Raw genomic sequence first — 15910 nt, 5'->3', positions numbered from 1 at the left:
AGAAAGATGGGGGAGAGGGAGAGAGATGGGGAGAGGAGAGAAAAGATTGCGGGAGAGGGAGAGAAAGATGGGAAGAGGGAGAGAGATGGGGAGAGGGAGATGGGGAGAGAGAGATGGGGAGAGGGAGAGAGAGAGATGGGGAGAGAGGGATTGGATGAAGGCCTTTGATGCAGCCTCAGAAGTTCTGGCACCATGTCACAGTGACATCACCGCTTTGATTCGAGACCCATTATTAAGTGCAGAATCTGAAGCACATCGATGCATTCATGCAAGTTAATGGAGGATGCAGTCTAGGTAGTTTTCTCCAACATTATTGTATTCTATTTCACAGAGGAGCAGGTGCTTCTGGGAACTTCAAGTGCAGTCAGGCAGTTTAAGAGTACTTACCGTTTTTCTCTCAGCCCAATAAAAAATGCTACACATTTTTGTTCTTGTTTGACTTGCGACCTACACTTTCAGAGTTCCATGTTGAGAATACTCTTGGTCTCATTTCATCCATCTCCTTCCACGAAGCATTAGCATCTGTTCCTTTTCCTAAAGGGATGATGAGTGTTGAAAGAACTTGTCTTGAGGTAGTTCATGCATTATCTAATCTGCAAAGTTGCGTTGTGAGGGGAGAACACTTTGGTCAGTAATGAATGGGAAGAAATCTTGCCAGTGCTGGTGTGTGTGAGTGCGGAATTGCACCATTCAAAGGGCAGACAGAGTGAAAGGGGGAAAAGGAGAGGAGGGGAGGAAAAGACAAGATGAACAGAAGACAGGTGGGGCAGGACAGAGCAGTGCACAGGAGAGATGAGAGGGAGAGAGAAAGAGAAGGGGGGAGGGAGAGAGAGTCAGAGTGTTTGAATTAAATAATTAATGTCAACAGTTCCGCACAAAATGAACTATGGCAGAGTGACGACATCAAATACAAAAACTCTGGAGCCATATATAGAGATACACAGTATATTGCTCTGCAAAAAAGTATTGGAAGCAACACCGACAAACTTCCCTTGGAACACAGATCTCCTAGACACAGTCAGTCTTACAATAGGCTCTAGTACACCATTGATTTACCTTCCATGACAACCTTGCAAAATGTGATATGTTAGCACTACAGCACTGACCTCAAACTGAGGTCTACTGTCCCATCCTCCCACCCCCTCTCCGCTCTCTGTTCTCCTGCTAACTCTGCAGCTATTATTTGTTTCCTTTCAAGCTAGAATCCTTAGTTACTACATCAATTTTTGGACTTATAAATGAATTATATACTGTATACCCATTGATTCTTCAAGAATATAACTTATACATGCCTCATGAGCTTAGTTCAACTGTCGTACCCCATCAGAACCTACAATAAGCTTTTTTTACTCCAATGTTTGTAAATAACTAACACTGTATAGCCTCAAACATGGTTGAAACTATCATTTTTATACCATGGTTAAGCAATCCTTGAGCAATAGCTCCGTCTATGAATTTGAGAGTGGTTACACTTCTCCAAGACCATCCTTCAATTTTTACCAAAACCAAGGCAGGGTGGTAGCTTTGTTATTGTTTCAACTGCAGATTCTAGGTTTAAAGCACCTTCAGCTCTTCCAGGAAGCTAGAGAGATGGTTTTACACTGCAAATACAGTAGGTATGATGTACAGCTCAATTATCCTCCCCTCTCCCATTCTTTAGGCTTGTCGCCTAAAACCCTGACAAACTTTTACAGATTCGCAATTGAGAGCATCCTGTCAGGCTGTATCACCGCCTGGTATGGCAACTGCACCGTCCTCAACCGCAAGGCTCTCCAGAGGGTGGTGCAGTCTGCACAACGCATCACCGGGGGCAAACTACCTGCCCTCCAGGACACCTACAGCACCCGATGTCACAGGAAGGCCATAAAGATCATCAAGGACAACAACCACCCGAGCCACTGCCTGTTCACCCTGCTACCATCCAGAAGGCGAGGTCAGTACAGGTGCATCAAAGCTGGGACCGAGAGACTGAAAAACAGCTTCTATCTCAAGGCCATCAGACTGCTAAACAGCAATCACTAACTCAGAGAGGCTGCTGCCTACATAGAGACTCAAATCATTGGCCACTTTAATAAATGATCGCTAGTCACTTTAAACAATGCCACTTTAATAATGTTTACATATCTTACATTACTCATCTCATATGTATATCCTGTATCTTATACCATCTATTGCATCTTGCCTATGCCACTTTGCGATCGCTCATCCATATATTCATATGTACATATTCTTATAGTTGTAAATGAGAACTTGTTCTCAACTAGCCTACCTGGTTAAATAAAGGTGAAATAAATAAAAAATTCCATCCCTTTAGATTTGTGTGTATAAGGTAGTTGTTGGGGAATTGTTAGATTACTTGTTAGATATTGCTGCACTGTCGGAACTAGAAGCACAAGAATTTCGCTACACTCACATTAACATCTGCTAACCATGTGTATGTGACCAATAAAATGTGATTTGATTTGATTATCACCACTACCTCCCAACTCTCTCTCCAGTCCTCCTCCTCCTCGCTTGGTCCTTCTAATTGCCTGAAAACCAGCCATGTTAAAAGCACTCCAGAAATTCCCAGTGCATGATTGGTCTCCATTTGTGCTGTGTTTTTATGTTCTGAAAAAAAATAACATCTAACATATACACACACAGACCGGTGGGAAATTCTCTCACTCTCTATTTACTTGAGTAGGGATCAGAGGGGCGCTGGCAGGATGTGTTTGTACATTCAGAGACCGAGCTGCCACCTCATGCCACAATGCTGTTGTTCTGTACTGTTCACTGGAAGCTAATGGAGAACTACAAAATGACATCTCAGTCCTAAGACCCCCCACATGAATGAACTGTAATTCTACACTCTCATTTGCATGTGTGCTTGAATTAAGCACATTTATTCATTACTATTTGAAAGAACAATCCGTTGGGGTAGAATTCGTGTTTTTCATGCCTCCATCCAGCCCTGATCATTCATTTTTATTTCTTGTCCTGCTATATGCAAGTAGCGAGCTGATATGAGAGGTATGTTTAATTTTGTGTTGCTGGCTATACACACTTAAGCTTCAGAGCATTTACCTTGCAGACTCAGGACTGGAGACACCACTGTCTTTAGTTATGCTCTTGTTTTCATCTCTTTGCAGCAATATTAATCAGCCTGTACCGGTCCCGGCCTTTCTGAGTAGCACTTCCCCATGCCTCTCCCCCTCTCTGTTTCATACACTTCACTGCCACTGGACCCAGACAGTCTGCTTAGTGCAGTACACACAAACACTCCACTGATATGTTTTTTACTCTTCCCTCCATTTTCCCCTTTCCTTCTCCTTACCATTCCCCCCCTCCCATCCCTTATTCAACTTCCCCTCCCCTGTATCTCAATTCTCATGAGAGCACATTCAGAGACTCCATTCCTCTCCATTCTCTCACAGAAATCATAAAAAATTCATACCGAGTGCTGCTGTGTAATTCTATGATGAAGGATGGTTGCCAAAAAAGTAGTTACCGTTTTTAACGATGTCGAACAGAAATACAGTGGCGTGTTGGTGTGTACATCACATTTACAGGCCTAATAGATGTGGAGAAACATCCCTGTCCTGTATCTAGGGGCTGGGGAGGAGATGAAGAGGAGCTGATGGTAGGACTCAGAGCCCCTGGGGATTCACTGGTGATCCTCCACACCTTTCTGCCTATCATAAACTCACTCACAACGCCCGCAAGGTAAGCTGCTGCATCTGAGCAGGGATCCAGCAGTGAGAGACTCATGCAAATCTCCCTGGATTGTGGTAGATGGCAGGGGGGGGATTTATTCTTTCATAAATCATAAAAAACATATATCTGAAGCCTATTGTGTGTGTGTGTGCACGCGTGTGTGTATTATACCGAATTGAGTGACACATATTTTGGCTTGTGGAGATAGAGGTACTAGTTGCTATTAGACAGAGATTAGACGTTTAGAATACCACATGCAGGGAAGCGTTTCAAGAGTTGGAAACGGTCCTGATGATCTCATGTAGCAATCAACTCACTTTACTACTGTAGCGGCCCAATTATTTCCAATTTTAGACAAGTTTAATTTGGCGATTCTGAATACAGTGGCACACAATCTAAACAACTCTCCCTTTTCACATGGATCTGAGAATCTACTTCTGTATGTTACAAGCAAACTACTGACTCAGAACCTATAGGCAGGCAGTCGCACAAACACACACAGAATCTTTTAAGCATTTTAGAAATAAGGGAATTATTTCAGAAAATCCCTTGATCCCTCTTCAGAATGTTTCTGTGTCTCTGTGCATCTGCTTACTAACAAGCTGTTTGGAACATGGGATTAATGCAGCGATGCACTCATCTAATTGGGTGGTACATTCAGGTCTGTCGGAAGATACACTTCATACCAGGCGGAATACTATTTCTTAGTAAAAGGCATGACGTTCATCAACCTTGTTTATCGAGTTGACAACAGTGTGGGCAAAAAGATGGGATCTAAACGCTGTTACTAACATTACTGAATACGTTAACATTTGGAAATGAAGAGCAAACGTCCAATGGCAGCTAAGGGAATGGTTCATACCAAGAGTCCAGATGGTTGTATGAAATAGAACAGGAGTTAAACCCAGGAGTCATCTAATAATGGACATTACCACCTGGACTGCTACAGTTTGGTTGATGTGAAAGGTCATTCTCAGATAGTATGTCCTTCCGATATAAAAAAACCAAACAATAATAATAATTATTTAACCTTTATTTAACTAGGCACGTATACCCTACAGTCCTTGGTTCTTACTAGGAAAAACGCTGTACTGGTGTTGCTACTGGTGTTAAATGAATGCCTCTCTCAGGACCTCATCTGATTAGATTTAAAGTTTTCTCACATCCATCCTTTCCTACCCTCTCAGTCTTCTCAATAGACTCCTGACGTGACCAGTGAGAGAGAGCAGTAAAGGCCTCTGCGGTCTCGTTTAATGCCAGCCGCGTCCTAGTCACTTCAGAGAGACCCAGTTAAGTGTAAATGCCAATGACTAGTGATTACCAGGGAAAGAGCTGCTATTTATTCTTGTCAATGCCCCTCAAATGTTTAATCTCGCAATCAATGACATACTAGTGGCAAATTATGCAAACATTTCTCCCCTTGAGTTTCTGCCCTCCTCCCATTTCTGATTCTTTCAGATCCCCTTAGCTGATTACAAGTCCAAGTAATATATGTGATTTAACATCACCCCACTGTCACATACTACAAACTCTTCAGACCTGTTTGTAAAACAGACAGATTGAGTGCAGCTCAAACAAAACATGATGCCATTCAATTGAGCCATTGGTCTGAAAGCCAACAGGACACAAAGGAATTCACATAAACACCGACAACCTCTCCAGTTTGTTACCTTGCATTTGGGTACATAGTTAAATGTATTTGAAGAGGGGCTTTGGTGAGGCCCAAGTCCTCCTCATGATTTGGCTAAGGACATGGATAGCTGTTAAGCAACTCCAGCTCTCTAAGGAAGCAGGCAGGCTGGCAACATGCTGTACTGTTACTGCACTTCATCCATGAATGCCTCCTCAGAAAATGCCATCCATGGCAAAAGATACAGACCATAATATAACACGTCTTATGTTTATAACAATTCATACTCATAACAATTTTACAACGTAATTACGCAGATGAAAACACCCATAGGGCTACATTTCATTCAAACAAATGAGACAGTAGAAGAGATCATCAGGAGGCTTGGTTTTGCCTTACTTTACCCAATTATAATACTTTGAATGAAGTAATGAAACTAGAATGGCCAGATATGAAAACAGAAAAGGTGGGTGTTTTATAAAGCCTTTAGGTCACAGTGAGTTTTATTAAAAAGCCTTGGCTGATATCAGAGGTACTTATAGATTAAGAATAGCAATTTTAACCTCACCCGCAAGCCAGACAGGAACTGAATTGAAGCCACAGAAGGGCTTAAGGAGAGGATGGGGGAGGCAGCCGCAGCACTGCACTTAAAGACTCCAGGCTAAGCACAAAGTCAACAGAAAACCCACTGCTAGCACAGCTTCTCAGGAGATACAGATTTAGGAGAGTATTTTCAGAAATATCTTCAAAGACTTGAAAGCTAGTCGCTGCTTTAACTCACAGAGGCTGTTTGATGTAGATTAGTCATGTTTGGGACGGTCCAGTTTGAGGAAAATACAAAACAGCATTTAAATTTGACATTTTCTGACTTTTGAGTTAACATTGCAAGAAAACGTAATAAATGTTTAAATCCCATAGTAATATAATGCAGTGCTCAATTGGGTGACTTGAAACAATTCTGCTGTAGTTCAAAATGAAAATAATGAAATCTACAGCATTTGGTGGATCCAACAAGGAATTAATCATACCTCCATCCATGTGTGTGTCTGCATAGTGTCTGTGCGTGCACCTTTGTGTCTGTATACCTGTGTGTGTGTGTGTGTGTGTGTGTGTGTGTGTACCCGTGCTGTGCGTATACCTGTGTGTGTGTACTGCAATATGTGTCCATCTATCTTGCTCAGCCTCATTCAGGGATAAACAAGTTGATTATCCTGTTAGTGACGCACAGGGATGGTGCAAACTGTGGTAGAAATGCGTTAATAAAGCTACACAAACACAGCTCTTATCTGCAATCACCAGTGTAGTTGGGGCTGGGGCCACGCTGCAGGGTGGGGACTCAGGTCCGCTCTGTTATCTGACATCCTGGCTGCGCTCCTTATTCTAACTGCATCAAATCCATTTCCCACAGTCATATGTACTGAGTGTACAAAACATTTAGGAACACCTGCTCTTTTCATGACATAGACTGACCAGGTGAAAGCTATGATCCCTTATTGATTTTACCTGTTAAATCCACTTCAATCAGTGTAGATGAAGGGGAGGAGACAGGTTAACAAACAATTTTAAACCTTGAGAATTGAGACATGGATTGTGTATGTGTGCAATTCAGAGGGTGAATGGGCAAGACAAAAGATTGAAGTGCCTTTGATGGGGTATGGTAGTTGGTGCCAGGCGCACCGGTTTGAGTGTCAAGAACTGCAGCGCTGCTGGGTTTTACACTCAACAGGTTCCCGTGTGTATCAAGAATGGTCCACCACCCAAAGGACATTCAGCCAAATTGACACAACTGTGAGAAGCATTGGAGTCAACATGGGCCAGCATCCCTGTGGAATGCTTGACACCTTGTAGAATCCATGCACCGACAAATTAAGGCTGTTCTGAGGGCAAAATAGGGTGCAACTCAATATTAGGAAGGTGTTCCTAATGTTTTGTACACTCAGTAAGGTATCCATTTGGTATGGTGTGGAGCAAGATTACCATAGCAGCACTACGTAGGATATTCAGGGTCTCAGGAGTAATTTAATGTAAATGTGAGAAACACACCACTCATTAACTATAATGCCTGCTATTGATGTCCTAGCTGCTCCTATATTCCAACCACACGGCTGGAGTTATTATATGGCTGTTAAAAGCACTACTCTACAGGCCATGGAGTCTTACATGAAGACCGTTACAGCTATGCTCAACAGGCGGTATGCGGACACTTTTGTATATTTTTTGGAACCCAGTTGAGCTTCGACCCCTGGTATATGAACACACATAAGGAATGGCAAAATGTGTAGAATTGCAGGAAATTAGCTTTAATACTGCAATTTCTCTCTGCCAACGTGAGGGGTGTGAACAGTTTGAGGTTGCATGCGTTGCGAGGTGGGGGCTTGTTACTATGCTGATAAATGACTATCCATTCGGATCTTTGCCACTTAGGACATTTGTGTGACCAGACCTTCTCAAATAGTACTTGAGTACCCGTGCCATAGAGCATTGTGGAGCACAAAGAGCATCAAATAAAAATGTATTTGATAAAAAGTACTCTGAGCCTTTCTGGAACCCCCCACACACATAATAGACCCTCTTACAGGCAAGATCCTGATTCAAAGGACATACAGGAGAGATACCGAGTTAGTTAGTAATGTATGGTATCACATTCTTCACCTCTACACCAGGGTTAAACTCCATGATTCCTGATGGGGGCTGTTGGCTAGAGTGAGTGGCAGGGCGTCTAATTGAAACTGTCCATATCTTTTCCTCATTCCCTCTGAATACCCAGGGAAACATCCCGAATGGCTTTCCCTTCAATTAGTCTCCATTTCCATCAGTCACTTACGGCCTCTAAAATATATATAAGATGAGTGGAGGAGAAGATGAGTAGAGGAGAAGATGAGTGGAGGAGAAGATGAGTGGAGGAGAAGATGAGTGGAGGAGAAGATGAGTGGAGAAGAGAAGATGAGTGGAGGAGAAGATGAGTGGAGGAGGGAAAAAGGAGTAATGATTAGGGACCATTAGTAACGCATGGTGGGAGGGGCGCTGGATGAGCAGATGAAGGGTGATGATAACACATTCATTAACGGGACGTAAAACCACGCGTTAAAGACGAGGGAAATACATTATTATTTCAGATCTACCAGAGTGAGTGTAGGCAGCTTGGGTAAAAAGCAGAGAGACTGTCACACATGAATGGCACCTCCTCTCTCTCAGACAGAGATAATGCTATTAGCTGATTAATTAGACTCCCGTGGATCATGTTTATGAAGAGGTTGGATGCAAACTCGACAGCAGTGTTTTTTTTATGTTCCTCGCAGACGGCTGGGTAATTGCATAGAGTGGTAATACGTTTGTCAATATGATCCCTAACATGAAAGGAAACAGGGAGAGTGATATATACCCCACTCAACACACACAGCCCAACAGCACTCAACGGGGGTTTGAGGGTGATGTTGATGAGTCAAGTGCCTAGATACATTTACAACCGTCACAACCCACTGAGCACAGACGTCATCTCAACATCTATTGAAACAACGTTGATTCAACCAGTGTGTGCCGAGTGGTAATGGTCTTTCTCCTTCCCTCTGTCTTGATTGCATGTTAAACATGGGTAAGATGGTAAGGACTGTGGAAACGGCAACCTCTTAGCCGCTTAGCTGCATTTCAAAGGAGTGGGACAATGTCTTTGGTTTTAATTGCTGAGAAACTTCATCTCATGTGCTGCACTGCAGACCATATCCACTCTACGACTGCTGGGGCCCTTTTCTTCTCCCAGCAATCAGGCTCAGCTGCAGTGAAGCAGTTAGCTCCCCAGTATTTTATATAATCTAGCCCTAATGAGGCTCAGAGGGAGAGTTCTCTCTCTCTCCTCTCCTGTCCATGGTGTGGCCTGACAAACTCCGTGTACTGCAGCAGAGCAGAGATCATTGTATAGTATTGGTCCGACTGAAACAGAAAGGGTGGGTTATGAGGGGAAGCCCAGATAAACTGGCTGTCCAGGGCACTGACAAACTAGTCCAACTGAATCCTCCTAGGAGACCTGCAGAGAGAGTTGGCTCAGCTGAAAACAAGGCTCCACACAAATGGCCATTTACAGTTTACAGCACGGATGTGTCTCTTAGACAGTTCTGATTGATTGGGAAATACAATACAACCTCGAGCTAACAGAAAACTAGCAGCCAAAATGGAAATCAAACCATCACTCAGAAAGCGAAACCATCTGGATTATCAGCTTTATGAAAATGTGTTATGGTTCACATCACCATATTATATAATGCAATACATCTCCCCTTTCCACTGTGGCAGCTGCAAATATTTTTTCACCCACAATTACTGTAGTACTCAGATAATCTTAAGTGCACAACACCTGAGGACCTTTTTATGACCTTCGACTTTCCAAAGAACACAGTGCAAATAGACCAGCTACCAATCACCTACGCAGACTTCATAACGATATTAATACCAACTCGAGTGCAATAACCTGGAGCTCGACAACCATGGCCAACTGCTATCAATATTTGTATTCTAAATAAAAGGGAAGGAAAACTCATTTTGGATAAGGGCAGTAAATTTCAAATGTTCACCTTCACGCAGGGAGTCAGAATTAACAGCATGATGAAAATCATCTTCATTTGTTTTCCACTCCCACAGAAAGTCAATGATTCTCTCATAATGCAGAATGTGTTACAACAGGCTTTAGTAAAGAAATAGTAAATATACAGTATATATCTCTCTCATTGAGACACAGTAAGGGAATATAGTCAGGCAAAGTGAAAGGATACATATTTGATTGACAGTCACAGAGGAGAGACAGTAGACCATTACAATTTGCTCATTTAGTCGCTGCCTCAGAAGATAGAGGGTTAGTGGTAAATGAATGAAAGCAGGTGCTTCACTTCAATGCATTGAAAACAGTTAACCCCTCGAGGCGAAAGAAAACACCTAACTCCAGATTGTGATAATGAAAAACAAAACTCTTCAAAGTGAGGCAAAACAACCAATTAAGTTGACATAAAACTAAAACATAAAGCAGAGTATCTGAACCTGAAATCAACTAATAAAGTATAACCTTTCAAGTATCCTCATTTCAGTATAACCATTCAGATGAGGGCAGACAAACATTGAAGAGGCTGTTGATTTATGTAGACGGGGTCTGCTCCAATCACTTCACCTCTCAACGTTTCACAAGCGTAATGAAAGTTGCATTCACATGCTGATTTTATATTCCAGAGGAGAGTCTGGAGTTGGCGGCCATGCGGCTCGCCGATATTGCCGTTTCTCTTTGCCAGACACCATTAAAAGAAAACTCCACCCAAAAACAATATTTTGGTATTTGTTTCATTAGTCCCTTGTTGACATATACTCTTAGAAAAAAGGGTTCCAAAAGGGTTCTTCGGCTGTCCCCATATGAGAACCCTTTTTGGTTCCAGGTAGATCCCTTATAGATTACAGGTAGAACTCTTCTGTGTTCCATGTAGAACCCTCTGTGTAAAGGGTTCTACCTGGAACCAAAAAGAGTTGTTCAAATGGTTCTCCTATGGGGACAGCCGAAGAACCCTTTTAGGTTCTAGATAGCACCTTTTTTTCTAAGAGTGTAGTCCCAAAATGTTTTGCTTGTCAGCAATCAAGTTTTCAAGATATGTAACTTTCAAAATACAGAAATCATCCCCATATTTAATAGTTACATATCTTGAAAGCTTGATTGCTGACAAACAAAACATTTTGAGACTATGTCAACAATGGACTAATGAAACCAATACCAAAATATAGTTTTGTGTGGAATTTTCCTTTAAGAGGAGGGTGGTGGGGAGAGAATTAACCCTGTTTCTCAGTCTTGTCCCCTCTTGGCTTCCTGCTACTCCACCAACGTGTGAATTACAGAGCACTCAAAGAAGAGGAGGAGGAAGAAGAGGGGTCAGAGAGGGAGAAAGAGTACAAACTTAAGACAAACACATTGGCTACAAAAATCAAGCCACCAACTTTAAACTTTCTTCACAAATCTAAAATGAAATCTTACTTTCTTGATAGTCTACATCATTTTAAATGCTGACACACTGCCCRAAGACTGATGGACAGGGAACAGAAAGTGAGGAAATTACCTTCAGCCTATTCTTGGAGAGAGCAATACAGTAGATAGATGGGAAAATCTCATTGTCTTCCTGACTTCCTCCTCAATAGATTTTTTAATCAAATAGAAGCACAATCACTTCTCTCCTCCTCTTGGAGACAAGGGCCATCTGCTGTGGAGGAAGCCAGTGTCCAGAACCATTTTAAAGATTTCAACAGCAGCAGCAGCTGCCACTGCTCTCCATACAGTAGATGCCAGAAGCAGTAGGCTAGTTAAGCAGGTTTTGTCTGGAATCCAAGAGAGAACGGTCGGTCCGGCCAAATGGTCCTGATGAAATTTGAAGACTGTCAAACATCAAATGATTCAACAACAATTCTAGGGCCCCTTTCATGCCGTTCCACGTTCTACCCCGCCGCCATGTCACATTCCTACAGTGAATCGGCTGTGGCAATATGCTTGTCTGTTTTCATTCAGAGGTCAGCGCCCCGGGGATGATAAACAAGCAGGAATTATGGAACTGAAAAATGTGTCACTGACCTGTAATACACTATATATATTAGAGGTCGACCGATTATGCTTTTTCAACGCCGATACCGATTATTGGAGGACAAAAAAGCCGATACCGATTAATCGGACGATATATTATTATTTTTTTAATATATATATATATATATACAGTGGGGAGAACAAGTATTTGATACACTGCCGATTTTGCAGGTTTTCCTACTTATAAAGCATGTAGAGGTCTGTAATTTTTTATCATAGGTACACTTCAACTGTGAGAGACAGAATCTAAAACAAAAATCCAGAAAATCACATTGTATGATTTTTAAGTAATTAATTTGCATTTTATTGCATGACATAAGTATTTGATACATCAAGAAAGAGCAGAACTTAATATTTGTACAGACACCTTTGTTTGCAATTACAGAGATCATACGTTTCCTGTAGGTCTTGACCAGGTTTGCACACACTGCAGCAGGGATTTTGGCCACTCTCCTCCATACAGACCTTCTCCAGATCCTTCAGGTTTCGGGGCTGTCGCTGGGCAATACCGACTTTCAGCCCCTCCAAAGATTTTCTATTGGTTCAGGTCTGGAGACTGGCTAGGCCACTCCAGGACCTTGAGATGCTTCTTACGGAGCCCACTCCTTAGTTGCCCTGGCTGTGTGTTTCGGGTCGTTGTCATGCTGGAAGACCCAGCCACGACCCATCTTCAATGGCTCTTACTGAGGGAAGGAGGTTGTGGCCAAGATCTCGCGATACATGGCCCCATCCATCCTCCCCTCAATAAGGTGCAGTCGTCCTGTCCCTTTGCAGAAAAGCATCCCCAAGAATGATGTTTCCACCTCCATGCTTCACAATTGGGATGGTGTTCTGGGGTTGTACTCAATCCTTCTTCTTCCTCCAAACACGGCGAGTGAGTTTAGACCAAAAAGCTCTATTTTTGTCTCATCAGACCACATGATCTTCTCCATTCCTCCTCTGGATATCCAGATGGTCATTGGCAAACTTCAGACGGGCCTGGACATGCACTGCCTGCTTGAGCAGGGGGACCTTGCGTGCGCTGCAGGATTTTAATCCATGACGGCGTAGTGTGTTACAAGTTTTCTTTGATACTGTGGTCCCAGCTCTCTCAGGTCATTGACCAGGTCCTGCCGTGTAGTTCTGGGCTGATCCCTCACCTTCCTCATGATCATTGATGCCCCACGAGGTGATCTTGCATGGAGCCCAGACCGAGGGTGATTGACCGTCATCTTGAACTTCCATTTTCTAATAATTGCGCCAACAGTTGTTGCCTTCTCACCAAGTTGCTTGCCTATTGTCCTGTAGCCACCCCAGCCTTGTGCAGTTCTACAATTTTATCACTGATGTCCTTACACAGCTCTCTGGTCTTGGCCATTGTGGAGAGGTTGGAGTCTGTTTGATTGAGTTGTGTGTACAGGTGTCTTTTATCAGGTAACGAGTTCAACACAGGTGCAGTTAGTAAGGTTATGAGTGGAGAACAGGAGGGCTTCTTAAAGAAAAACTAACAGGTCTGTGAGAGCCGGAATTCTTACTGGTTGGTAGGTGATCAAATACTTATGTCATGCAATAAATGCAAATTAATTACTTAAAAATCATACAATGTGATTTCTGGATTTTTGTCTCTCTGCGTCTCTCTCCGTCTCTCAAGTTGAAGTGTACCCATGATAAAAAAATTAAACCCTACATCTTTGTAAAGTAGGACAAATTACCTGAAAATATCGGCAGTGTATCAAATACTTGTTCTCCCCACTGTATATATATGTATAATATATAATATATAAATATATATATATATATATAATATATTATTTATATATATACACTGCTCAAAAAAATAAAGGGAACACAAATAACACATCCTAGATCTGAATGAATAGAAATATTCTTATTAAATACTTTTTCTTTACATAGTTGAATGTGCTGACAACACAAAATCACACACAAAATGATCAATGGAAATCAAATGTATCAACCCATGGAGGTCTGGATTTGGAGTCACACTCAACTTAAAGTGGAAAACCACACTACAGGCTGATCCAACTTTGATGTAATGTCCTTAAACAACAAGTCAAAATGAGGCTCAGTAGTGTGTGTGGCCTCCACGGCCTGTATGACCTCCCTAGAACGCTGGCATGCTCCTATAGAGGTGGCGGATGGTCTCTCTGGGGGATCTCCTCCAGACTGGACTAAAGCATCCGCCAACTCCTGGACAGTCTGTGGTGCAACGTGGCGTTGTGGATGAGAGACGCGACATGATGTCCCAGATGTGCTCAATTGGATTTCAGGTCTGGGGACGGGCCGGGCGCAGTCCATAGCATCAATGCCTTCCTCTTGCAGGAACTGCTGACACACTCCAAGCCACATGAGGTCTAGCATTTTGTCTCTGCATTAGGCAGGAACCCAGGGCCACCCGCACCAGCATATGGTCTCACAAGGGTCGGAGGATCTCATCTCGGTACCTAATGGCGTACAGGCTACCTCTGGCGAGCAACATGGAGGGTGTGCGGCCCCCAAAGAAATGCCACCCCATACCCACAACCTAGACTGACCCACCGCAAACCGGTCATGCTGGAGGATGTTGCAGGCAGCAGAACGTTTCCACGGCATCTTAAGACTCTGTCACGTCTGTCACATGGTCTGTGAACCTGCTTTTCATCTGTGAAGAGCAACAGGGCGTCCAGTGGCGAATTTGCCAATCTTGTGTTCTCTGGCAAATGCAAACAATCCTGCACGGTGTTGGCTGTAAGCACAACCCCCACTGTGGACTTCGGGCCCTCATTACCACCCTCATGGAGTCCTGTTTCTGAGACCGTTTGAGCAGAACACTGCACATTTGTGGCCTGCTGCAGGTCATTTTGCAGGGCTCTGGCAGTGCCCCTCCTAATCCTCCTTGCACACAGGCGGAGGTAGCGGTCCTCTGCTGCTGGGTTAGGGCCTCTACGGCCTCCTCCACGTCTCCTGATGTACTGGCTCTGTCCTCTCGGTAGCGCCTCCATGCTCTGGACACTACGCTGACAACACAGCAAACCTTCTTGCCACAGCTCGCATTGATGTGCCATCCTGGATGAGCTGCACTACCTGAGCCACTGTGTGGGGTTGTAGACTCCGTCTTCATGCTACCACTAGAGTGAAAGCACCGCAGCATTCACAAAGTGACCAAAACATCAGCCAGGAAGCTAGACTGAGAAGTGGTCTGTGGTCACCAACCTGCAGAAACCACTCCTTTATTGGGGGTGTCTTGCTAATTGCCTATAATTTCCACCTGTTGTCTATTCCATTTGCACAACAGCATGTGAAATTTATTATACACCTCTAATATATATACACACACAAAAGTCTGTGGACACCCCTTCAAATTAGTAGATTCGGGTATGACAGGTGTATAAAATCGAGCACACAGCCATGCAATCTCCAAAGATATATATTGGCAGTAGAATGGCCTTACTGATGAGCTCAGTGACTTTCAACGTGGCACCGTCATAAGATGCCACCTTTCCAACAAGTCAGTTCGTCAGATTTCTGCCCTACTAGAGCTGCCCCGGTCAACTGTAAATGCTGGTCTTGTGAAGTGCAAACGTCTAGGTGCAACGTCGTCTCAACTGCGAAGTGGTAGGCCACACAAGCTCACCGGAACGGGACCGCTGAGTGCTGAAGCTCGTAAAAATTGTCTGTCGTCGGTTGCAACACTCACTATCGAGTTTCAAACTGCCTCTGGAAGCTACCTGCCCCAATGCATAGTGCCAACTGTAAAGTTTGGTGGAGGAGGAATAATGGTCTAGGGCTGTTTTTCATGGTTCGGGCTAGGCCCCTTAATTCCAGTGAAGGGAAATCTTAACGCTACAGCATACAATGACATTCTAGACGATTCTGTGCTTCCAATTTTGTGGCATGACAATGCCCAGAGCGAGGTCCATACAGAAATGGTTTGTGATGATCGGTGAGGAAGAACTTCACTGGCCTGCACAGAGCCCTGACCTCAACCCCATCGAACACCTTTAGGATGAATT

This window comes from Salvelinus sp. IW2-2015, linkage group LG6.1 (genome assembly GCF_002910315.2).
Source record: "Salvelinus sp. IW2-2015 linkage group LG6.1, ASM291031v2, whole genome shotgun sequence".
Classification (NCBI taxonomy): Eukaryota; Metazoa; Chordata; class Actinopteri; order Salmoniformes; family Salmonidae; genus Salvelinus; species Salvelinus sp. IW2-2015.
Note: the sequence above shows the minus strand (reverse complement) of the source record.